Source organism: Rhinolophus sinicus, chromosome 5, assembly GCF_057876585.1.
Source record: "Rhinolophus sinicus isolate RSI-liver-muscle chromosome 5, RSI-T2T, whole genome shotgun sequence".
Taxonomy (NCBI): Eukaryota; Metazoa; Chordata; class Mammalia; order Chiroptera; family Rhinolophidae; genus Rhinolophus; species Rhinolophus sinicus.
In genome coordinates, this window is record NC_142505.1 from 87783792 (window position 1) to 87810829 (window position 27038).

Sequence of the window (27038 nt, forward strand, 5' to 3'; positions counted from 1 at the left end):
AAGAGGTGCATTCTAGGTAATACAAGCTAATATCTACCTAAAGTTTACCATGGATATGGTATTGTACTGAGCACTTAGACCTTACTCTTCACAACAACCGAATAAGTTAAATATGTTTTAAACCCCCATTTTTCAGATTAAAAAACTGAGGCCTAGACAGGTAAAGTAACTTAGCTAGAGTTTCACAGCTAGTCATTGGAAAAAGTTGTATTCTATTCCGGATCTGTATGACGTGAAGACTTGGGCTTCTAAACATTATATCACCAGGTAGGGGAGCCAGTATGCGACATAAAATATCTTCGTTTGAGGACTAGAGATTGGTCCATTATGAGTAGAATAGAGCTTCATTGCTGTGCGTTGGGGTGGGGGTGGGGGTGCAGGTACGGAGCAGCTGTGCATATTTCAATACTATAGGAAATGTAAGATGTGTAAGCTGCGTCCAGATTTTAGGACTACAGAGTTGGAGCTTTACTCCATAGGCAGCAAGGACTCTTTGAATGCTTGTAAGGATCACAGTAACATGATCAAGAGCGCTAGCTGGTTAGATAAATCCAGGAGTTCTGAAGCGCTTTGGAGGAACCAGCTGCTAGAAAACCTGTTAAAAAGTTACTCAAATCATCTAGACAAAAGATGATGATGGTCTAAACCCGGGTACTGGCAGTGAGGACAAAGAAGGTAAGGATACATAAGATAGTCCATTTTCCAGAGAAAGAATAAACATGATTTCAGACTGGATTGATTGGAGGGATGAAGGACAGGTATCATGCGTGAGACTAGGGATTTGTGCTTGAATAACTGGGTAGGTGATGTGAAGTTTGGGACATAAGGGGAAAGTCCATGAATGTTCAAGTGGACAAGTCCAAGAAATAATTGGTAATATAGAAATCTGTCTTGAAACATAGATTTAGGAGCCACAAGAATGGGGAGATCAGCTGCACTCAGGCAGTGAGGGAATTGAGAAGCAATAAAGACCTAAAACAATAGCAACACCAACAATAGTTATACACAGATGTTAATAAGGTTTAACTCGATATTAAATACTATTCTTCCCAGTGCCTCTGTAATTTGTTTTTGTTAATTGTTTGAAATTAACCAAGGAAGAGTAACATTTTTTTTTTTTTATAACTAGTCCATGTACAAGTATTTCATGGCTAAAGGGTCTGAGCATTCACCAATATTAGGGTATCAGCAGATTGAACTTATCCCAACTGGGGACAGATGAGTCTATCAGTGCAAGGGGAAGGGCCCATTATGAATATCAAAATGCTTTTTAAAAAGTAATAATCACGGTGATTACTAATATTACAATAGAGTGAATTAAATGAAAGTACAATGTTTTCAAAGAATTACTTTTCAAAGCATCTTGTGTTTTTATGTAGTGACTCAAACGTCAGAGAGAGGAATACTATCAAAGACAACATGTATTTGTGTTGTCTTTACAGGAGAAATAATTAAAGGTCAATAAAAACAACAGGGAAGTTCCTCCCCTCACCCCCTGCCCTGGTACATGCAGGCATTAGAATATTCTAACCAATTAACCTTGGAATTACTGCATACTTTGCCTTCTGAAAGGCTTTGCTCATGGAAAGTTCTCATAGTTATAAAACATTAAACAGAAACCCTTGTACAGGGTGATGCGTTGTATTTATATTTTTTTCCTTTTTTCTTTTTTATAATTTTATTGGGAAATAGTGTGTTTCTCCAGGGCCCATCAGCTCCAAGTCACTGTCCTTCAATCTAGTTGTGGAGGGTGCAGCTCAGCTCCAAGTCAAGTCGCCATTTTCAATCTTTAGTTGCAGGCGGTGCAGCCCACCATCCCATGTGGAAATTGAACCGGCAACCTTGTTGTGAAGCGCCCACACTCTAACCAACTGAGCCATCCTGCCACCCCTCCAGAAGCTCAACAGCAGTTCATTGTCTTCAATTTAGCTGTGGAAGGCACAGCTCACGGCTCATGTGGGAATCGAACCGGCAACCCTGTTATCAAGAGCTTGTGCTCTAACCCACTGAGCCATCCAGACATCCTTATATTTCTTTTTGAGGAATTGAAAAAAGTTTTATATAAAAGATCTAATAAATCTCTTTAAGACAGATGATTGTGGGAATGCTTCCCCACTCAATGGACACTGGGGACAGATAAACGGAGAACAGAGACTGAAAGGAGGAAAGGAGGGTGGCAGGCACCCACTGTCATCTAGTCACCAAAGAAGTGCAGGGCTGCACACATGTGTCCTCTGAAAGGACTTATCAATATAAACAGCCAGCACTCTACCCTTCTCAGGTGGTAGCTGCTGTTCCTAGACTTTGCCATCTGTTAACACAGGTGAACAACTGTGAACAAAACATCAGAAGTGCAGAGGGTAGGGAGGAAAAAAAAAAAAGAAAGAAAGAAAACAAGAAAAAGGAATAATTAACGGAGTACTCCCTGTGTTCAGAAACTGTGCTGGATGCTGTCACATTTCTAATAGGCACTCAGAAAACACTTAGTGTCTTCCCTAATTTATGCCAATTTAATGAAGAGACTGGTGGAATTTGACATCTATGCTATAATGTACGCTATTTGTTAAGGAAACTGGTTTTTGCAGAGAAAAAGGAGTCGCTGCGAATTAAAACTGCTGATCGTGAAGGAAGCTGATTTATGTGTGTAGTGTTTGGAGGCACGAAGCAAAGGGCAGGCATAGTGATGGGTTCAAGTTGGCTAATATGCTCTGTATAGCGATTGCACCCAGTAGGACCCACTCCATTCACAGAAAATATTATTACCAAAAATGAAGAACCCAAGGCACAAAGAACAGAAGTAGCCACTGGGACAAAGAATCCCAATTATCCAAAGATCTTTTGTTTTCTCTAGACGGGTCGAGTACTGAGGGTAGAGCAGAACTCTTCACATATGTAGTCCTTGCCTTAGTTCTTGACTTTGGTAGCGGGGCAGAGGCTGGAAGATGTGGCATTAGGGCGATGTCTTCTTATTCTCTCTACCCATAGGATTAAACTTGGTCTTTAACTTTTTTAATAAAAATCTAGAGAAGACCTTTGAAAAGTTATAGTTTTCACAAGACAAGAGAGATACTCCAGTCAACCAAGTCAGCCATAGAATTCCAGTGGCTCTAGAGTCAGGTGGGTCTGGAGGAGAATCCAGCCTCTGCTACTTCTCCTCAGCCTAGTCATGTAATCTCTGGACCTGGTTTCCTTTTCTATGAAGTGAGTGATAATATGAGGTATGAATTTTTTTTTTAAACTCACGCATAAACTATACCATGTGTTCTTTAACTTTTAAAGGACAGATTTATCTGTTAAAAGGTTTTCATCACAGACTTTATTTTAGGTAACACCGTCGGATGCAGTCAGGAACAGTTTAGTTAAGAGTCAGGAGGAAATAATACAGGTACCTGAAGTTTGATTCCTCCAATTAAAATGCCGCTAGACTAATAGTGCGTACACGAAAGTAATGGGGCAATCAAAATATCGCCCATTATTTCCCAATTTTACAATTGTGTCTATACAGTTATAGAAAAGTACATGGACATGTGTGACGAGCAGAAGATGGAGCCCACGAGGAATAGACTAATAGAAGATCACATTACAGAGCCGTGCAAGGTCAAGTTGTGGGCCATGCAGAGTTAGATAAGGAGCTTGTATTTATTAGATAATTTTGAAGTAGAAGTTACGATCTGATTTATGTTTAAAAGAAATGCTCTGCTTTCTGTGTGAAAAATTTACTGTACGGGGGACAGAAGCAGGAAATACTGCCGGGGGTTACTGAGGTGGGTCAGGCAGGGGAAGATGGCGGATTTAACTAGAAAAGTAGAAATAAAGATGGAAAAGTAGGCTGATTTAGGTCATCTCTTCAGGTAAAAGTTAACAGGGATGTTACGAGATTGGATGTGGGGTATCAAGGAAAGAAAGACATCAAGGGCAGCTCCCCAAATTGGCTTAAACATTGAGAGGATTAATGGCATTTAGTAAGATGGAAACCAGGGAAGAAAGAGTTGTGCTCCCTGTGACATGCACATAAGTCAAGAGTTCTCCTTTGTCCCTGTTAAATTTGGAAGACTAGCAAATACATTAGTGGATATGTCAAAGAGGTGACTGAGTATGAGTCTGGACTTCCCGGAAGTCCGGACTGAAAAGGAGAGCTGTCACCCTACAGATAATGCATGAGATTACCTGAGGAGAGTGTAGCTAGAGAGCTTGAGCAGGTCTAGGACTGAGCCTTGATGAACTCAAATACTTAGAAGTGGAAAGTAGAAAAGGAACTGGCACAAGAAAGGAGGAGAGAGAGCCAGTGAAACAGAAGAAATAATCAGCGAGTGTGTAGTAATAAAACCCATGAAGGAAAAAACAGTAAGAAGGGACTGGTCAACAATCTTATCTGAAAAGTCAAGCTAAGAAAAGGGCTAATGATTTAGAATTTGGCATCACAGAGGTCCTTGGGGAGTTGACAAATGCAGTCAGGCGAGTGATGTATAGTAGTTTAAGGAGAAAGTATGGGGTGAGTAGGTAGACAGCATCAAGCAACACATTTTTCAACAGTTGCTGCTGGTAAGGGGGAGTGACTAAAGGAGATGTTGGGGTCAAAAGAGAAATTTTTTAAGATTTGAGATACAAGAGCACATTTATATGCTGATGTCAGTAACTGAGTTGAGAGGAAGAAATGGATGATTCAGGAGAAAGAGAATACAATTGCAGGTGAAAAGACCTTGAGAAGGTGAGAGGGGATGGGATTCAGAATCCACAGGCTCCTCTCTGGCCTCACTCTTCCTATCGCGTGGAAAGGACACTCTTCCACTGTGAGAAGCATGAGGCCTGACACAAAGATATACACATTCTAATTATAACTATGACCTCATGTATGTGTTAGGCAGGCTGGAAGGAAATACGAGTAATTGAAGAGTTAAATGAGGACACCAGGAGGAATCTGCCTTCCTCTAGTGTCGCTGAATACTTGTTTTTATAACAAATTTTGAAAAGTAACAAATTCTCAAAAAAGCTCCTACATCAAGGAGTTCTCACCAGCTATCCAGTGACAAAAGAGGTGACAGATATACAGCTGTTTCTGATATGTGCTAAACCCGTGACGGTGTGATGCTCCTGCTGATAAACACTACATACCAGCCCCAGTATTAATTCTCCATGGAGTTAATAAATACCTGTACAATCTTACTGTCAGTACTGTTAGAAGAATTTTATAAATATGGTTAATGAGGGGGCAGCTATGAGGCTGTCTCCTGCTTCCTGCTAAACTAACACAATTACAGGGGAGCCTTTTCCTGCTCAGCATTCTCTCCGTTAATATTCCACTCTGCGTCTCCTGATGGGGTCAGGTTACCCCAAGCTTCTGAGTATCCTAGAGGCACTAGAGGGCATACAGTCTGGGACCATTGCTTCCTCTTCGTGCCTTTTGTCTCTGGAGTCTGGTGCCTCCACGACTGGTAACTTAGAGGTGAGCAGAAGCTCAAATTGAAAGAGGGAAGGTGGTTCTTTCACACGGGGAATAGAGAGAGCTTAGCCACGTATTTATGTCTCTAACATTATGCCTGGGCTAGAGGAGCAATTGAATGAGTTGGGTAAACTTTGAGGCTTAATGTAGTTTTGGTGGGTGGAAAAAATATGGGCAGGCACAGGGAAGACCATTTAAAAGCAAATAATCAAGAGTTGATTATATTTAATGTTTCCGCCGACTATGTCAACCAAAGCAAGAGCATGGAAAAGTAGAAAATTAAGTAAAATGATAAATAAGCTACCACATTAAAGTGACCTATTATCAACCACTCAGGCAACATAGTGAAGTGGAAAATGATTAGAGATCCAGAGGCAGACAGTTCTGACATTAGGCAGCTGTGTGGCCTAGGAAAGTAGGCAAACTCTCTAAGTTTGGTGTCCTAACATGACATATGAGGATATTACTACCAACGTAACAGAGTAGTTATCGGGCTTAAATGAGATAACATGCAACACACTCAGCATCGTACATGACATACAGAATTCACTCATCAAACAGAGGTTTCCTTCCACTTCTGGGAAAAGAAGAAGAGATCTAAATTCTTCAAGGGGCTTTCAATCTAGATGTGGAAACAAAATGAAAACATTTGAAACAAGGAGAACAATTATGCACTAAACAGTGCAGTACTGATCACAAATATGATAGGAATTCAGACAAGGGGAGATCTGAGTGCACTGAACTACTCTGCCAGTGAAAGATTCGTCTGAATGTTGGGTCTCACATTCTGGGTGTCCGGGATAAGTAACATAGGGCAGCAAATTGAGGAAAGAACACATTGAAAGAGGCATGAAGAGGAGGGGATGCTGGAGCAAAGACACAAATAAATGATAAGGACATTGAATAAAATTAAGCAAAAGTGATAAATGAAACTCTTCAACTGATCTATAATTTATGGAAAGAGCAATGCATGCTCTTAATACATACATTAAAAATAACTACAATGACTAAGAAGGATTACAGTATGAGTATGTACTGAATAAATACTAACAGATGACAATAATGGCTTATCAGAATTCATTTTGTAAATTACAAAAAGATCCATGAATATAAACCAATAGGTCATATTGGTTTGAATAAAATGTCCCCAATATTAAATGTATAATTACTAGTTAGATAGAACATCAAGAAAGCTTGGTGTGTTTTTTTCCCTTATTGATGGCGGTGATGGAATCATTTTGGTTTGCTTGACCTGATCTTGTGGCTTTCCTTCAGCACCATTAGAGCTTTAAACTTGGCAGGCCAGCTTTGCTGGGCTTCACTTGGCTTGTCTAAATCCCAGGGTTTTCATTTCCTACATATACTTATGGTTAATGATTACTTGAATTCATATAGAACCCAGGATTTCTGAATCCCAGTTTTGTGTTTTCACACTATGTTGCACTAGGTCACCCTAAAAAAAAAAATCACAGCTGGAACAGATGAACCAAGATAAAGACTGTCTGCAATGAATACTTGTCAAGCCAAAGGATTCTCTGATTTTATCAGAAATTCTACTGACTCTATATATAATACAACAGCAAAAGGTATCCTGAGAAATGGGAGAGAACCAAAAAAGAAAAAAAATCTTGTATCCTTCCATTTGATTTTTTTCTTCTTTCAAGCAGAGCTATTTTCATATATCGATTAAAATATCACACATATGGCAAACTGGCTTCCAACATGGCCTCTAAAAAGGGAAATCTAGAAAGTGACTTTCTGAATGTGCAAGAGCAAGTATTTCATAAGGCAGAGAATGCTCCTGCCTTGGGGGTCTACTTACCACGCATTCACAATGTTGAGTGGAAAGAGTCTTTAAAATTAATCTCATCTAACCTCTTACGCAAGTCAGAAAACCTGTCAATAATATCTCTGTCAATCAATCATTCACCTTGTTCTTGAATATCCATCCACACTTATGAATACAATCAGGAAAAAGTAAACTCAATATTTTTATGCATTGGACTGACTAGCCCACCAGTATACCACATTATATGCCTCTTTAGATGTAGGGTTTGGATATAATGACCTTCTGCTAAACGGAATGGCAACATTCTCTCTCTCTCTCTCTCTCTCTCTCTCTCTCTCTCTCTCTCTCTCTCACACACACACACGCACGCACACACGCACACATACACAGTGAAAGAGGAAAAGGACAAGAAGCTGAGATTGCTTTATTACCTTGGGAAGCATTTATTATGACACAAGACTGACAGAAAATGTGAATAGCCAGAGTCATAAACATATTCACAGCTGCGAGGGTCCTTCTTGTAGATCATCTAGCCCAACCCTTTCCTTTCCATTAAAGAGAAATAAAGAGTTTAAGAGATTTGCCAGGGTTTTACATGTTTCTGCCTCAGTGATATTTGAATACAGAGAGGGAGGGAGGGAGGGAAGTAGGGAGGTAGGGAGGGGGAAGAAGAGGGAGAGGGAGAGAGAGAGAGAGAGACAGAGAGAGAGAGACAGAGAGAGAGAGAGAGAGGTTAGATTACTTAACACAGAGATAGGAGTACTGATACCCATAGTTCAAAGAAGGAAAAACACCAAAGTGAAGGCAAGTGAGTCAAGATCAATACTCTCATTAAATACTCAGTGACCTTCTTCCCTCCGGATTTATATTTTTTCTCACTTTCTAGGTTACTTTTTATGTATTAAATACAGGAAAAATAATAATGAAAGCGTCCCTTGACTATAGCTCGAATCAATGTTGCTTACTGTACCTTTGGAATCAATGTATCTAACACGTTTTCCAATACTTACTTGCATATGGCCTCATTAGATTCACATGCAAGAAAGAGTTCAAAGAAAAAAACAAAACACTTTAGAAAGCCATTCATAATTTTCTCTTCAGGATTTAACAGTCATTTTTTACTTTGTCTCATAGCCTGTTTTCTAACACGTCCCAAGTGATACATCTTCAAGTATCCTGGAATTCAGAGCATAGCAAACTATTTGTGCTGCAATGGGAATTGTTTGTGTGGTTTGTTTTATTTTCAAAATCCATACTCTGCACTATTCTCTGAAAAAGGAGGCCATTTATGGCTTGTTTCTGTGTCACTACAACATTCTTTTTTTAACTTTAAAGCCAGGTACGTTACAATGCCCTCCCCAACTTGCGGGTGAATCAACTCCACCTTTGTGAATTTACTGTTTTTCTTTATTCTTGTTCCCTGAGTGATGTTCCTTAACCAAGTTTTCTTGCATAGATTTTCTCATGTTTGATATCCACTTTGCAAATGTACTTATGTTATGATATAGGCTTCCATGTCTTTTGGCATAATTTTGTGCCTAAATTTGCTTATTGCTTACTGTATCTTTGGGATTGAGCCTTATACATCGTTGTACTATGTTCCCCATGCTGTACTCCCCCACAAAAACATGTAACTTAGAAAAACACATCTGAGTTGTTGGAATTATTTTTAAATTTACATTTTCTTGGTGTTAAAATGAGGACCACAAATCTAAAGAATACCCATTCGCATTTGGTTTGAAGAATATGTCAAAGTTCTGTTTCAATTCAAAATATTCAAATATATCCCTGGTTTCTAATTGAACAGGTTCATCAGGTGAATATCATGAAAATAAAAAAAATAACCTTTGGTTAGTAATTCACCTAAGCAATAAGACATTTGAGTTATTTTAAGGATCCATCAATTGAGATGGTTTTGGTCAGATAGTATTATTAGGTTGGTGCAAAAGTAATTGCTGTTTAACAGGTTAAAAATAATTGCAAAAACCACAATTACTTTTGCACCAACCTAATAAAATATACGCTCTAAAGTACAGTATTATAATGTGTAATACACAGGAACAGGAAATAGTCACTAAAAATCATTCACATTCTGTTTTTATTTCTTCAGTAAAGAACAAATACCATTTAGCTTAAATAAAACTCTGTCTCTTGATGGCAAAAGTTAAGATATTTAATTTGTTATGAGACCATGTCCTTTGGTGGCTAAATGGGAAAGCCAAACCATTACAATATTTGCCACCTTTTATTGTTAACTCTTTGTTTAAAGACCCGTCTCCCTTTTTACTCTTATAAGCCTTTTGAGAATAGGGCCTCGATCTTTATCCCATATACATATTATAAAGACAAGCCCTTAGAAAGCATTTGGAACCCATTGGTTAGCTGGTTGAACATTTCTCTGTCCTAGTTTCCTTAACTGAAGGGGTAAGAAGGGAGTACAACAGCACCTAACTGTGTTATACTTGTAAAGTGTTCAGAACTTTGCCGGGCACGCAGCAGGTGCTAATTCAGTACTGCTCCACTGCACAACTCTGGAGATGTCATTCACACAGACCTCCCTGGAGCTGAGCAACTCCAGACCCCACCCTCAAAGTGTGTCCTGTCTTCTTCATCATCATCATCATCATCACCACCACCATCACTATTACTAGGCTCAACAACAGAAAGATTTAACTTCATCTGAACTACAGAGAGGGCAGCGAAATTATAAGCAGGTCCTTCCGGGTGGGGATAACTGTATCTGCATCCCAAAAGGAAAAAGGTCAGAATTTTGAATAATTCGTGTGGATTTTTGCTCTCTCATCTAATTATCCTTATTTGAGGTCATCAGTAAAAATGAATTATGACTGAATCACATGGAGTTAAGCTTGGAGTTTTGCCTTATTAATGCCGATTCTAATAACTACTGTGAACTAAAACCACCCAGAGGCTAATGAAAATAAGACAATGAATATCTAAGTAAAAATTGAAATTTTTAGTTTTTAAAGAAATTAGATATTTTGGCACACAGAATATCAATAACATCAATTATATTATGGGGTTTCAATCGATTTTGTGACAAGGATCATTTTCTCAAAACTTTAGTAGGACGTCCAATGGGTATTTTGTATTGAGAGCCTGGATCCTATCCTATCCTTTCTCTTCTCTCTATGGCTCTTCAGGAACACTGCGGTTGCCTATGGAAACCAGTTTGGCCCATCTGACCCGGAGAAAGCAAAACTTCTATCTTCCAGAAGTCCTGCAGAGTTACTCTAGATAGTTAAATATTCGGGTTTTGAGGATAATTTAGAACTTTTGATGACAAAATCTTTCATTTAAAAATATTTGCCACACTTTGCTAATTAAGCAAGATACATTTTAGTAAATTTAGAAAACATTAAAAAAATCAATGAAGAAATTTCTCATAAACTTACCATCCAGAATTAATTCTTGTGAACATTTTGATTTATACTATTTTGGTACTTTTAAAATATATATACATGTTTGTGTGATTTTTCTCCCTTTTCACAAAATTAGAACTTAATTCCATCTTTTGATTTTTGATGTTTTGTATTAACTTAAAAGACATTTTACATATTTCCCTATGTCACTAAACCTTTTTCTACAACATATTGTTTAAAGGGCTTCACTATATTCATGATTGGAATAGGTCATAATTAATTTATCATGTATACCTGGCCTATAGACAGAGAAAAGCAAATCAAGGTTTCAACATGTTCTCACCCAAACCTATTCTTGTCAAAACTCCTGCTATTCACCATAAGCAAAAGATTTAAACAATAAAGTCTTAAGTTGCATTGAATTTAGCACCATGGAAGCTATACCTGCACCGAAGTGCATGATTTATAGCCTTATTATTCATTCTAGGATTTGTGCTGCTCAGTCTATTTTGCAGTCCAAAATTTTTTCCAGAGATTAAATTTCCATAAAACTATTCTCTGAATTTCTTTAGAGTAAAAGAAAATGTTTGCAGTTTAAAAATTGTCCAAAACACAGCACAAAATGTTTCCTTGCTTTTTTATTGCTTGAAAAAAGTAGGGAGGATAATTAGGTAATTCTCTTTTATTACTAGATTTAATTCTTACTTAAATTTTTGTTTTAAAAAGAAAAGCCTGAATTGTATTATACAAATACACACAACTCACAGATGATCTCTTAATAGTTATTTAAACACAAAATCTTCAAATGGTTTAGTTCAGGAGTTGGATTCATTCGGCTCTTTGTTTTTTATTTCACTAAGGAATCTGTGGTTATGTGGACTATGTCCTTGAACGTAAATTTTAGCCGAGTGTTGCTATCCTTCTTTTAGCAAGCACTGGGTCTTGATGATTATTTAACAATATTAATAACATTAAAATATATTTGCCATTCTCTTCATTTACTCTAATTTTCAGAAGCACAATCAGATTTTCATTAGAATAGGGAAGTGGTTTAGCTTATTAAGGGTGACTCTGGAGTCAGACTTGAGTTCAGAATCTAGATCTATCAGGTATTAGTTAGGTAATCTTGAGTAAGTATTAAATTGCTTTACTTCAATAAACCTGAGCTTAGCCATGCATAAAATAGGGATACTATTACCTTCTTCAAAGTATGTTGGTAGAAGGTATGCAGCGACTTTAGTGCCATGCTTGGCATCGAGGCAAGAGAGTAAAACAAACAAAAACAAACACAACAACTAACATTAATGGCAAATATGTTTCTAAAACAATTTCTTAGACATTTTGTAAAACCTGAATTTGGTCCAAAAAGAAGACTGATGTGTCTTAACAATTTCTATTTACTAATGTAAACATTATTATACTTGGCGCGTCAAATGAAAGATATGTTAGGAGAAGAAAGAAACAATTGAATACAACGGATGCAAAGCCATTCTCCTCCACAGGTGCATGAACAATGTAGGCCCATTAGCCAGAAGCCACAGTGGTCACAAAGACTTCTGATGGGAACTGGTGCTATTTATGCATTCCATGTAAGTGTTACATGTGTTAATATTCTAGTTAAATTTGGTTCTTTTAAAAATGTAAGTTCCTTTTGGACAGGGACCAGGGCTAATACTCGAAGTCTGTGAATGCCATCTATTTTGAGGAGCTTCAATAGGCTTTTATGGTATTGGCAATGATGATAACGATCCACATGTGGGAACTATTTATTCGCACCCCTCCAAAAGCTCTTGGCTTATTTAGTTGTTTCCATATACAGACACACACCCATTGGTTGTGTGTGAAAGGATTTGGTGAGGATAACTGAAAAACCTCAATTACCTTAGTCCCGGAGTTAGGACTTATACGCCAGGTCAGACCATGTCATGATTCTCTGGTCATGACTCTCTGGCCATGAATCACATCACTGATGGATCATTTGGTTGCTTGGGGCAGCATCTTATAGAACAAAAAAATTCTGAAGTAAAGAAATCTAGATTTGAATCCCCTGCTTTTCACTTATTGATCAAGTGATGCTGAACATATGTAGACACTCGAAACTTTACCCTGAGAATGATTATAAATAATATAACATAATATAACGTAATATAATACAACATAATGTAGTATATAGCATCTTCTCTATCTATATGCTTGTGAGAATTTAAACTACCCAAAGTTCTTTGTAACATAAAACATTTAACACATGTTAATTGTTAATAAATTAATTGTGGGGAAAAAATGCCTTAGCTCACTAATTATGAAAGCGAGAAAACAAGTAATTGATGGGGCACAAGAGGAAACACTCGAAGCTGGAAATTATCCTGTTGAAATATCATTGTGATTGCCCCAAAAACAGACCAACAGCATTCAATTTCATACAGATAGCTCATTTTTATCGAATCCTTATCTGCTAGGTTATGCTTTACATTCATTTTCAGCTTCTATGTTAGTGAAAACTTAAGGTTAACCTGAAAAACAAAACTCATGCTTAACTGGGAAGTAACATGGTGTAGTGAAATGAAAATGGGCTAAACGGGACAAAACCCCAACTGTCTCAAAGGCCCAAGAGTTAATGCGAATCAACTCAGGGGCCCGAAGAGTTGGGGGTCAGTGTAGCACACTCTGTAGAGCACAATACATTCCACCCATAGGAACACCCATTACTCAACTCCAGATGTGTTTGCCAAGAGGAGATGTGGGCCTAGTGATGCCAGATTTTCTTATTTTCTAAGAAGAGGCAGATGTTTTCTGAAATGTGAAAATTATAAAATTTTGGATAAAAGTATGTTTTTTAAAATACTGTCCTGGAAGCATATATTGTTGTTTACAAGCACTTTACACATGTTTACAAACACTTCCCTGAGCTGGGTCTAGTCCACAAAGCTCCAGTTTTTGATCACTGTGCTTTAAAATCAGATATTACTTCCATCTCAGCTCTAATCACCAACATTCTGAATGGCTTTGGCTAAGAAATTCAACCTATCTGAGCTTCACTTTCTTCTTGCAAAATTGGAAGAACAATGCCTTTGTTTTAAAAACTGCAAAAATGGACATGGATGAAAACATTATAACAGACACGTAATAGGTGCTCAAAGAATTTAGCTCTTTTTCTGGATAACTTAGTCATTCTGTTTTCTTCTTTTTATATTTGTTATATTCAAAGCATGTCAGATATCCTTGTTATTAAGAAGGTCAGGAGTATCCATTCCCTTGTTGTGAGTAAATTGTTTTACTTGAAATATAGAGAAAACTTGAAATTATGGATATCCCCAATTCTTCCAAAGGATAGAGATGAGTCAGCATCAAGTCTAAAACATTTTTCAGATTGACCCAAGGGAAAATGCTTCTTGGCAAAATTACGGTCTCCTGTACAAAATGCTTTCCCACTATTTTATCAGCTACTCTCTGTCATAAAGATCCTTTCGTTAGTGAAACAGCATTTAAGTACGCCAAACATGTGGTAAGTGATGGTACCTTGTGAGCTGAGAACAGATCGATTGTGCTTAGATTACAGTCGAATCTACAGCCAAAGATCGATGTTTCAAGCAAGAGGATTATATAAAATAAATGTAGAAAATAAATATATTCAAACTATACAAATGTTTGTGAAAGTTCAGTAAGCAAATGACCAGTGACTGACTAGAAAAATTAATCTTCTCTCTTTACTACTTTCCAGGGGCCTTGGCTTAAACCATTTAGGTTTGACATAAAAAAATCATAAGTAGAGTGAAATAAGAAAAATATAAAATCATATTACCACAGTTGGAAGAGATTGAACAATATATATAGTCAAACCTATCAAGATAGGAGTGTTATGAATCAGGCATGTTTAAGCATGCGTTTAGAGATTGGGCTTTAGGGAGGAAAAAAGCCTGAAGGTCACGCAGTGGTGGAAGAGTCAATTTCCCTCGTTGCAGGCTGATATTTTCCTTTCTCTTGTTTCAGAGTGTAGCAGTGCACCCTGTCGAGCCTAAAATATGGGCAGTCTCGCTACGAGAGAGAGCAAGATGGCTAAATGTTCCTTTTATGTAAAATTAACGAGGAGTATGGAGTTTCTTGTTACTTCATTTTTAAAAAGTTAGGGTTTATGTTTTAATGATTGCTCATGTTTTAGGCACCTGGCTCAAAATACTATAAAATCTAAATTTTGTAGACGCTTTTATCAAATGAAGTGCTTTAAAAATAAAAGTAAGTCATAATTCAAAGGCTTCTCTTAATATAGCAAAATATCATGTTCTCTAAAATACAAAATTCATTTTATGGTTAATGAACTACCCTTTCAATCCATCCTGAAGAGCTGTAGGAGACAAAGGCTGAATCAGTGGAGTAGGAGTAATTCTTTCCTTTAGATCTAGGTAACCAGAGCAGAACAGAAACCTGCTAGAGAAACCCCAGCCATCCCAGAGTACCCATTTTCATAATCTGAATTATCTAGGAAATTCAAAAGAAAGCAAATGGGATTTATAACATCTTTAAAACACTGAAGTCCTTCTCTCTGTCCTGTCACTGCCAATTGGCAGAATTTTCGCATCTTGTGAATTTTCATGTGAAATCATTGTTGATTTTTAGTATAAACCCTCCAGGTTGGCTATTGTTATATAAACAATTATTGTCAATTGTCTAGCTATTCTTTTAATGGCTTGTTGGTAGAATGATACCATATCCTAAATTTTATAGAATGGTACTCATTTAAAATATTCTCTCTAGTTGCTTTCATCAGTATTATTGCAATTAAAAAAAAACTTTTATTTTGGAAAATATGTTCAAATTACGTATACCTGACCTACAAATTGTTTATGGTCCTTAAATATGGATCAGTAATGACTAGAGAATAAGAGCTCAGCTTATTTTTAGAAAGTACCCCTCTCCAAGAAATGCTGTACAAGAAAGGGCCAGATAAGAAATGTGGGTGAGAAACATTTGCTTGGTTTACATTTTCATTGTGGTTACACTGGGTAGCATTTTCCAGGGGAACATTTCCAGTTTGGAACAGAAGGCAGGATGAAAATATCACCCTCTTTTCTTCAGCACATGCTCACAAGGCTTTTTTAGAGTCACAATGATCTCAGCAAAATTTTCTTCTTGAAAATAATACCAATGAATCGTTTTCTGACCACATAGTGTCAATTAAACTCAGATTTGGTTTTCTATGTATATTTTAACTGCAGTCAGACTCCAGAATTTCAAGCATTGCAGTAAATGATCTTGATTTAGATACCAAAGATTAAAAAAAAGGGGGAGGGAGGGAACAAAGACTTTTCCCTCATACTTAAGTTTCAATGTGTCAGCAGGTCAGGCATTTATAAAGGTAGCTGGTCCTATTGATTTGAAGACATTTCTCTGTATTTGCCAAGTATTCCTCTCTCTTCCAAGTCACTCTTTTTATATTTGATTTAAAAATTTTCATGAGAGCAAGATGCTGCCTTAACTTATCTTTTGAGTCAGGCTGTTGTCTCCATTCCCATTTCAGCTTAATTTTTTGGTATAGATATGAAGGAATGATTTGTTTATGATTAGTGAATTTAGTAGAGTGGATTTCTAGAATAGCAAAATAGCTATGAGTGTGTATCATGTAATTTGATGCTAATAGTAATTAAATTACTAATTTATTTCAATAAATTACAGTGTCTCCAAAGGTGTTCCCTTAATGGTTTCACTATTTCTGACTTGCAATTCCGTTTCGAAAGGGAATAAAAGGAACCACAAGGGAAGAAATGTTCACAGCTTTTCTTATTTATGTCATAACATGTAGTGCACAATTTTCAACAATGGATTTGTAAGTGTTATGATTTGTTACCGTTAAGAATTTGGTTTTCTTTTATTAAAATTTAAAATCCTGAGAATATCACATATATGAAATACAGTCCATTTTATTTTCACATCCAAAATAAAAGGATGAGAATCACAGTGCAAAGAACTACTAATGGGAAGCTCTTCTACAATCTTAGGCCAGAGGTGCTTCAGGGCACCCCCATTCATTCATTCATTCAACCAGTATTTACTGAACACATACGTTGTGGCAAGTTACTTGTTATTAAGTTTCATTTTTCAGCCTTCACAGAACTTACAATCTAGTGAAGGGCAAGGAAAATCAAGTAAGCAAATAAATATCTCTGTAATTTCGATAAATGCTATGAAGGAAACACACAGGTTGCAGAGAGTAAAAGTGGAGATCTATATACTTAAGGAAAGCAACCTCTCCAAGGAGTCATATTTAAAGCTCAAACTTAACATATAAAAATAATCCATCCATTCATGTTTTAAGAGAAGAGTCAGATGACGGGGCTTTCATTTAAAAACTATATTCAGGTTTAAGACAGAATAGAAACAGACTCAAAGATGCAGAGAACAAACTGATGGCTGCCATATGGGAGAGGGTGGAGGTAATGGATGAAAAAGGTGAAGGGGAAAAAGCGGTACAAACTTCCAGTTATAAAATAAACAAGTCATGGGGTTGTAATATACAGCATAGGGAATATAGTCAATCATATCATAATAACTTTGCATGGTGACAGATGGTTAATAGACTTATTGTGGTGATCACATTGTAAGGTATGCAAATGTAGAATTACTATTTTGTACACCTGAAACTAATACAATAATGTATATCAACAATAATTTAATAAAAAATAAAAATATAAAAACTATATACAGGTTTAAGGAATATACAGATGCCAAAAATTAGCCTAGTTTAGTCTGAGTCATGTGACAGCTAATGTACGTTGTTTAAATATGTTTTCATAAAGGATCTGAGTTGGTCACAGAGGTTAAGACTGCAGGACACCACTACCATTACTGATGAAAATGAACATGAATCTGAAAGACATTTGTTTTTTTTAAACTGCTGCTTATACATGAACCTGGTGAAATTCCTAGTGATTCAAACAGGAATTACACTGATTTGGCCTTAAACTCATTCTTTACCAGCAAACAAAAGATGACCGAGGTTAACTGAATGAATACCCATTGTGAGAAGTAGTGGCAGGCGAGGGTAACAGATCTCATATTTCCTGAAAAATAATGCTTAACTCACAGCTCCCGTAAATCAAGCAGGATCTACCTGCATCACAAAAAGTATTTAAAAGCAAAGTGTAAAGGCCCCCAAGTAGGGAAAAAACATCTTGAATCATCAAGAAAAATGCACACAGACATTAAAAATGTAGTAGAGACATATTTCATTGACATGGAAACATGGCCACTTTATATAAAGTAAAAGAATTATAAAACAACACCTAGAGTATGGTCCCACTTAGGAAATTGTATGTCTGAGTATGTTTATATTGTCATGTAGAAAAAAATAACCAAGACAAATACTCCAAAATACTATCAGTAATTACTTCTTGATGGTAGGCTTATGGATGATGTTCTTTTTATACATTTCTGTATTATCTTTTTTTTATTTCTCACAATGAAGATGTATTTTTCAAATGTTAAAAATGCCTTTAAAAATTGTATTGGTGAATGCTGATTTTAAGCAGAATGTCTGTAGTGTGACAGATCTCACTTGTACTGCAAGCTCATTAATTTTAAAGGACATTTTCCAAATGTGGAATGATAGTTCAGATGCCATGATTTGCTCCTGGGCTAGCACTGAATTACCAAATAGTAAAAGTATGTGCCCAGGGTATTAGCACAAAAAGGGAGATACCAAAAAATTATAATATTTTGGAGAAAAGTACATGATTTTCGATATTTCAGAAAAGTGTAAAAGTATTTGACCAGGGAAAATATCAGAAAGTTGTTGAACTGATGTACAGATTTATCATTTAATATCATTTTTATTTTTAATAACACGTAGGTGGAGAGATGCTTAGGACATATCGGTAGGAGGTATGGTTAAGTTGTTTCAAGGTCGAGGACCTATAGGAATCTCAATTTGGTCCAAAACACACAAAAAAATGTATGTTGCCTCCTAAACTGTATGTCATTAAAAATAAAAACAATACTTAGCCATAAAATAAGTGCATATCAGTCCAACAGAGTTCTGAGTTTTTCCTAGATAAATGCTTCTATGCTTTTCTGAAATATGAGGAATCCCAGATTTTCTTCAAAATAATTTTGGCGTGCCATTTATTTATTTATTTTTTTGGCTGATACCCTAACCATACAGTCTATTTGACAATTCAATCTGACCAAAGAGCAAATCATGGCACCTGAAATATTCAAATAAAAGTCCAAACAAAAATGAGCCACATTTAATGCAGATTTACTATGTTTGATACTTAAAAATTCAAATTGTCAAAATAATTTGTTAAATTTTCTAATATGCCAGATGTGGGCTCATGAGATTGGAATTCAGGCCCAGTTAAATCATTTACCAAACCCAAACTGAGACAAGTCTAACCTCTCTGAGCCTGTTTGTACTTATTTAAAACAAGTATGATGACATTAGCTTTACTGGCATGATAGAATTTGGGGGGATATAAGTAAAAAATAAAGAATGTAAAATGACTGAGAATTGTAAGATTATACTAATATAAATTGTAATGATTAATATAAGGTATATTGTTTTTGTTTAACTTTTTCACATGAGTACATCTTATATCCCCCAAGGAAATTCTATGTTGCTAGTATATGTAAATTGTGCTAGTCATATAAGAGCTCTACAAACAGCTGTTTTTCAATTGACTAATTCAACTCATTTGAAAACACATTTTCACTTGGTAGAATAGTTCAGATGTGCAAATGTGGATTTGTACCTGACCTCTCAGAATAATACCCAAGTATAAATCTAATTTATTTATTTCAGTAAAAACTGATTGTTGAGTTATTTATGTTGAAACTTTCACAACAAATTTGGTTTTCTTTTAAGCTCTGACCACGGAAAGAAAGCACTAATCTTTTTATGAACCTATGAGAAATGTAGAAAACAGGTTTGTCTCTCCAGATACTTTCTAAGTCACCCCGACTAAGATTTGATGCATGTACGAAAAACTGAAATATGTTCTGAGGTCATTTGAAGAAATAGGAGCATCCTATCACAAAGAGACAAATGAAGTAGAAGTGTGTTTTACTCCCATTAAAACAAGTTTTACTAAAGTTTAAATACCAATCAAAATATTTAATATCTCAACAAGAATGACATTTTCAAGATAGTGTTTGAGGGGCGGCCTGATGGCTCAGTTAGAGCACGAGCTCTCAACAACAAGGTTGCTGGTTCAATTCCCACATGGGATGGTGGGCTGTGTCCTCCACAACTAAATTGAAGGACAAAGACTTGGAACTGATGGGCCCTGGAGAAACACACCTGGAGTCCCCCAACATTCCCCAAGTGAAAAAAAAAATAGCGTTTGAGAAAAAGATAACTAATAAAACAAATTTGTTGTTAAACAGAACATTTAAACAATAATTTGGATGTATCTTTCATATGTTTGTTGTTTTTTTTCTGACATCAACTTGATGGCTCTTGAATTATTTTGGATATAGATCCCATCAAAACCCATTTCATTTTTCAAAGTTAGCTATACAAAAGGGAATAATTTTAATATGGCTGTTAGGCGTCACATTCCATAAAGTTGCTGAGAATGGACTCTAATGAAGACGCCAATGTTCAGTTCCCTGCATCTTGAAAAAAAATGACATATACATTTCTCTAAGCAGATGGCCAATTGATTTCTTTAAAAATATCCAGATTCTGTAATTTAGAAGCCCATTACAAAATGAAGTCTTACTATTATAGGTCTAGAAGTCCCCGAATTTAAACAGCGAAAGCATACTTTTAAATGGAGTGTACTCTAGAACAAACTAGAGACATTTTTGAGAAAGAATCTAGTCCATTCCCAATAACTCCGGGTCTAGGTTATATTTTTGAAAGTTTTTTTTCTTTTTTTAATTTGTTAACATTTTAGTTAGGATTTTTGCTTCTTTTTTTTTTTTTTTAATTGGAGAAGGGGAACAGGACTTTATTGAGGAACAGTGTATACTTTCAGGACTTTTTTCCAAGTCAAGTTGTTGTCCTTCAATCTTAGTTGTGGATGGTGCTGTTCAGCTTCAAGTTGTTGTCCTTTCAGTCTTAATTGTGGAGGGCGCAGCTCAGGTCCAGGTCCAGTTGCCATTGCTAGTTGCAGGGGGCACAGCCCACCATCCCTTGCGGGACTCGAGGAATTGAACTGGCAACGCTGTGGTTGAGAGCCCACTGGCCCATGTGGGAATCAAACCAGTAGCCTTCAGAGTCAAGAGCATGGAGCTCTAACCGCCTGAGCCACCGGGCCGGCCCACTTTTGAAAGTTTTGATGAAAGAAGGATGCACTGCCTTATCAGGTTATTGAGCTGACAACTCAAATTTACTATCAGGAAGTTCTACACTTTGTATTTATAATCTTCATCCTAATGAAGTTGAATCTCATTGACCATATTTTAGGTCTCAAAAAATGGCCAGAATTAATGCCCTATGTAAAAACCCACAGCTCTCCTGAAGCAAATGATTGTCATCTCTCAGTTGTCTCCAATGAAATGATCCTAGGTTCCTTATCCTTTCTTAAAGAGTTCAACTTGTAGTTCTTTAAACATACTTCACTTTTCTGTGGCTCCTCAGCAAAGGCCATGTAATCATCCCAAGTTGTGAGACCAAAAACTAGACCTGTATTCCCATCAGGGTCGGACCACATAGCTGAAACTTACAATAGTCAGTTCTATGTCCATGGCCTACAGTGGTTTGCCTCTGCTCACCTTGTACCAACTTCACCACATCCCAATGAAAAGTCAACACAAAGGAAATAAAGCAAAGCCTTAAGATACGTTTTCATGAAACAGGGTCAACTACAATATGTCTTAATTTTTTAAAGCTTACTGGAGAAATATCTAAAATTTTAATTTTGGGAGGTCAAGTTATGACTGAAGAATTCAGGATGCAATGTGTTCTAAACATTTTGATATGCTATATAAGACCAGTACTTCCTTCCTTGGTCGACTTTATGTAGTTGTTATAATTAGGCAAATGGTAGCATGACTATACAGAGTTGTGAATCTATATATGACACACCATAAGCATATTAAATCCATTCTTCCCATTAAGTTGCTGAAGAGCCTTTTCATATATAAACCAAATAGGATATTTATTCTCGGAGAAATTAAACTATGAACCTTATTCAAATACATATAACATTTTTACATGAGGGGGGCTAGGCTGTATGTCAAATAAAATGAAAGGTTAAGACAAAAAAACACTTATATTTTACACTGTAAAAAAATGTTTGCACTGACAATGGTATTGTTAGAGATGAGATAGATGGATAAAACTAGTCCATATGAGGAATGCAGTATTACTAACACACTTTTACCTGCAAGGATTTTTCTGGCTTTCATTCAGTGAAATCCATTATCCTGGGTGGTAACTGAGCCCTATAGCCTCCTCATCTCAGACATCTTTAGTCTCCTGAGGTGCCTTGAAGCTTTGGCATAATAAAAGGTCAAGCAGATCCCAGTAAGCATTTGAAAACTACAATAGCTCCCCATTTCGGCTACAAACCACACATTCTTGTGCTAAGCTTTGCTCTCTCCTGTTTCATGTCATTGTATAAGCAGGCTAATTTGGTAATGGCTAGGGTAGGTGGGAACACCTAGATTTTTCAAAACAATCCTACTTTCCTGCTCGACCACCTAAAGAAGTAAATCCATAAGACAACCTTTGAGAGAACTCTAAAATGGTGCCAGGATACTAAAGGAATGAACAGCAAATACCAACACTATTAAATAAAATGAATGCATTTCACTGTCCAGCTCGTCTTTGCTTTCTGGGACACAAGGCAGAAACATGAAAGGATTGGGGTAGAATTTCAAGAAAACTGATTGGTTTCAACATTCATTTGGCAAGATGCTGGACACAAAATAATACCACAAGCCACCTCCCTTTCCCATCATTGTCAAGTCAGGGATCTCAAATCACCCCCCACAAACCTAATTAAAAATAAAGAAAAGAGGCAGGCTATGAATTCACATCTAGAGCTATGATACAGATTAAATGATAGGCATCTGTTCTAATTGGTCACAAGGAAACTAAGGGACAATAACAAGAATAAATCTCACATCAATCCAAATGAAGCCAATGAATAATATTACAAACCAGAAGCATAGTTTCAAAAATATGCAATTACCTCCAAGCGTGCAAGGGCATTTATGAACCCATAAAACTGATTGCAAAGAATGCTCTGCATATAAATATGTTTCATAAATGCTAGCTGACATGTGTATATATGATATGCGTATCCATAGGTATACATTTGTATATTCACAATCAAATCCATGCACTAAAAATGAAACTGTATCCGGCAAATGGTTTCTCAACAAGAGTACATTAGAATATGAAACAGAACGCTAAATTCTGGGGCCACCTTTTCTAAGCAATGAAGGAAATAACCAAAATCACCTTACAATTAGGCTGACTGAGAAGCTTATGAGCCACGGAATGTGTTTTTAAGGAAGGCCCAGCCCCATATGTGAGAGCTGCAAATGAAATAATTCCTTTCAATAACACCCATTTCTTGTTAGCTCTTTTTCCACCCCCGGATTCGGTTGCTAAGCTTGGAAGGAAAGGAACCAAGTGGATCAGCCTGCATTGTAAACCAGCTTAAGATAAAATCAGAACACCATTTTTTTCTTTTTTCTTTTTTTTTTTTTTTTAACACAAGCAGATGCCTTCTTACTTCTCTTCTCCTGGCAACCCCCCTCTCTCTCCATCCCCATCTCTGTCTCCAAATCTCCCTCTCCTACTCCAAGGGAGTCATTGTTCAAGTGCAGGCCACAAATGTATACACAGGTCATTTAATAGCAAGATAAACCAAGAAGATAGCCGCACTGTCTCCTACTTACCATGTTGAGACCCGGAGAAGCTGTTGAAAGGAGGGAGAGATGCAAACTGAGTCCATTTTCCTTGTGACCGAGTCGGATGCAGCCTCCGAACCCAACATCAGCAGCGGCTGCTGGGATTTTTTTCCCCCTCCGTTTCTGGTTGGCGATGGTGCGAATAGGAACCACCCTTCCAGCCCTACTAGAGTATCAGCAGTCGAGGCGGTAGAAGCAGCAGCATCACCACTTGGCGGCCTCCTCCCTCTCGGAGGATGGGGTGAGCTCAGAAACAGCCAGGAACTTGCAGCAGACACCTCCTCTGGCTCCTCCTCTCCTGCCCCCTCCCCCAGAACCCCACCCCTGCTGCGGTAGAGGCTGCCTGCCCCGGCAGCTGCTGGTTGTCATGGTAATGACCAATGGTAAGCGACCTGACTAAGGGGGAGGGGAGATGGGTGAAGGAGCTTCAGGGACTGGAGGCGAGTGCATTTGTGCTGCTGGCCTCTGGGATGCTCTTGGTCTCTCCTAAACTGGACTTCGGGACTTTAAAAATGCGTCAAGGGTGTATTGGCACGGGAGGAGAATGATTTAAATTTAATCGGAATCGACACTGAAACATTCAAAATAGCTTAGCCATTTGTGCATTTTCTATGGTTTTCCAATAAAATGTATTACATTTGCGATTAAAAAAAAATAGCATGGAGAAAATGATGTCGTGTAATAGGAGATGATTATCTCTCCAAATATGTTTGTCTTTTATAACATCTTTTACTCAATGCCACTCAAGGTTGGTAAAAAGCAAGGTGAGTGCCTGGACTTGGCAATAAAACAAGAGTCTGTTTGATTCCCCAGCAGTACTTGACTCTCCCTTGTCCTTTTCAGGTGAGTCTTGTTCTTACTGTTTTTCTAGCTCCCCTATGAAGAGGACCCGCAGTTATTTAGCACTCCTCTGTGGGAAAGGAAGTTAGAACAGAGGAAACAGAAATTCCTTGAGCAATCACGGTTCTCAATAGCACGAGTTGGTGAATAGTATCAAACCTTTTTAGTGTCAAACTCCTGGAGTGTTCGATTCCCTGCAGGAAATTCTGTGTCATTTTCATGGATGGTCTTTTGGAGGTCCCAAGACAGCTGGTAGTCAGGGTGGTAGATAGGAAAAAACGAAGTGAAATCAACAGTGTTGAGTTCTAGGTGAGTTCTGTTTCTAACTATAAATTATAGATGACGCTAGTATTTATCTCATGCAGTAGTTGCAAAGGTTGAATGAGAAAATGCACTAAAAGCACTTTTCATGTAGCAAGTGTATAATAAATGATACTATTAGTAGTAGTTCATTATAGCCACTTCTTAATCCAAGGAGTTAAAGGAATAGCACAATTTCAGATAAGGGAAAAAATTAAGGTGAGAAAACACTTAATATGTGATGATGATGATGATGATGATGATGATGATGGTGATGATGATGGCAAAGATAGGGAGGTCCTGAGAGATTAAAAATTCTCTAAAGTGTAACAATGGAAGAGGTTGTAAGTCTTCAAGGAGTTAGGCAAATTTCCCAAACTCACACAGCTAATAAATAGCAGAGGCAGAATTAAAAATGACTCTTCTAACACCAGCATTTTCTCTCCTAACCGTTACATTTTTCTGCCACTCCTCCACGGAATGAAGATACTCTTTGCTCTTAACCCATAGAGTTATTTATAGATTCAAGAGGGATTAATACAAGTTTCAGAGTCAGACAGCCTGGGCTTGATTTACTATAGGTATAATCTGGGACATGTTAATTAACTTCCCTGAACCTGTGCTTCTTCCCTTGTTAAATGGAAATAATCACAGAACCTCACAGAATCATTGTGAGAATTAAATAGGATGATGCATATACAGTATTGGCACATCTAGTACATAGTAGGTGTTCAATAAATGTTAGCTATGATTACTTGTTACTCATTCTTAAATAACTAATATTCAAATGTGAGAGAACTTTCTCTTGCATGGGGTTACTCTTGAAGTCAAGGTCTTATTCTATCAAAACTGATTTGAAGGTATTTAGGTGGTTGAGGAAAGGGTTGCAACTTATCCTCGGCACTCAGCATTGCAGCCCAGTGTTCCCAGGCTCCCAGCAGAGTCTGAACAATCACAGTCTTCACTCACTTCAAGTCAGTGTCGTTATCAGGTACTTTTGTCATAAACATCTTTGCTGCAAGTATTTTTGCGGCAACACTATTTGGCATTAAGGCAATTTTGTCGTAAAAGATATATTAAGTGTTTGGGGGCATTCTCCATTGACAAATCAACCTCTGTAAAAAAGAAAAAAATAACTAGTTGACAGTTTGTCCTGACAGTTTGGGGTTTTTCATTTGCTTGGTTTTTTGTTTGTTTGTTTTGACATGTTTTTCGCAGTTACTCCTATTTTTATATCATATATAAATCTTACCTGGCCCTCATAATGGTCTATACATGTGGGGACAGAGTCCCAGAGAGCAATTTCCAGGCTCTCGCCCTCACATGGAAAGGTGCTGACTCTGGTAGTAGATGGCCATCTGCTGTGACTAGTTGGCCATCAGCTGTAACCAGTTAGCCATTAGCCACTAATATAACTGCCGTGAATACACTAGGGAGTTAGTTGGTTAGCAGGGAAGCATACGGTGGATTGCAGATCGTGTTGATCCTGCTTCCTGTGTTTTGTCCAGCCACCAGCAAGATGGGAGTGCAGGAAGACGCCTCGTTGGGGACTGGCAGATGTTTGCTTTTGTGTTTTGACCAGCCACCATCGAGAATATAGTAGTATGAACCCCCTATCTATGGCTCCGTGGGTGTTCCTTTTTGGCCTCACCATGTCCTGCGTTCTTGTGCGGGGAGTGGGAGCTGAGTCCCTGCATGACAATACAGTTATGAGTAGACTGGTGCTGGTGGTCTTAAAATAGTTAGCATTTCTTCCAGATGATGATTTGCCCCAAGAATTGGTGGTTGCTTATTTTGAAACAACATTGGGAGGAGAAAGGTAAGGACGCTCTGAAGACACAGAGTTGGACCCACTTTTTCCATAGAAGAAAGATACTTGCTTAGGTATAATCCACAAAATAAAATCAGTCGTGTAGTATTGCCATGATACTACAGACATTTTAAATGTACTCAAGTATTTTGTATTTCGCAAAAGACTTTTTAATTTTGTTATTCATTTTTTTCATGTTATGTGCCTTTTAACATCCCTCTTTCAACTTGTCATTCTTTCTTGTTTTTACAGCAAGATTTCCTTACAGCCAATTAGTTATGCGGCAAAAATGTTAGTGGGGAAAGTGTTTGCAGCGAAAATGTTTGCGGCAAAAACACTCACTGCAAAAGTACCTATAGAACCATCTGCATCATGTAAGTGTACTTGTGTAACATAAAGGAATAGGTTGTGATGATGTCATTTTGTTTTGCGTTTTTCTGTGTTTCATCTTCCGCTTTCTCCACAGAGTTGGTCCTGTCAATAAGCAGAGAAGAAACCTGCAAGTTGAAGTGCAGATGTGTTCAGGTGACAGAACCCTCTCCACTGGCCTTATGAAAGAGCATTTATTTCATCTTTAGCACCCAGAGCTGACCTGGTTGGGGTGAGTGATTCTAGTTT

At 37.3% G+C, this 27038-nt stretch overlaps 1 protein-coding gene across 3 annotated transcripts in view; it reads right to left on the reverse strand.

Moving 5' to 3' along the window:
* Positions 1-23766, reverse strand: part of JAKMIP2 (janus kinase and microtubule interacting protein 2) — a 134426-nt gene extending 110660 nt beyond the window's left edge. For 2 of the 3 annotated variants that reach the window (XM_074313733.2, XM_019739110.3), the window contains exon 1: positions 23459-23749. The gene's annotated coding sequence lies outside the window, so the exon portion shown is untranslated. Of the gene's footprint in view, positions 1-23458 lie in introns of all 3 variants that reach the window. The other variant, XM_019739109.3, reaches the window with a different exon arrangement.
* Between the last annotated feature and the right edge of the window lie 3272 nt (positions 23767-27038).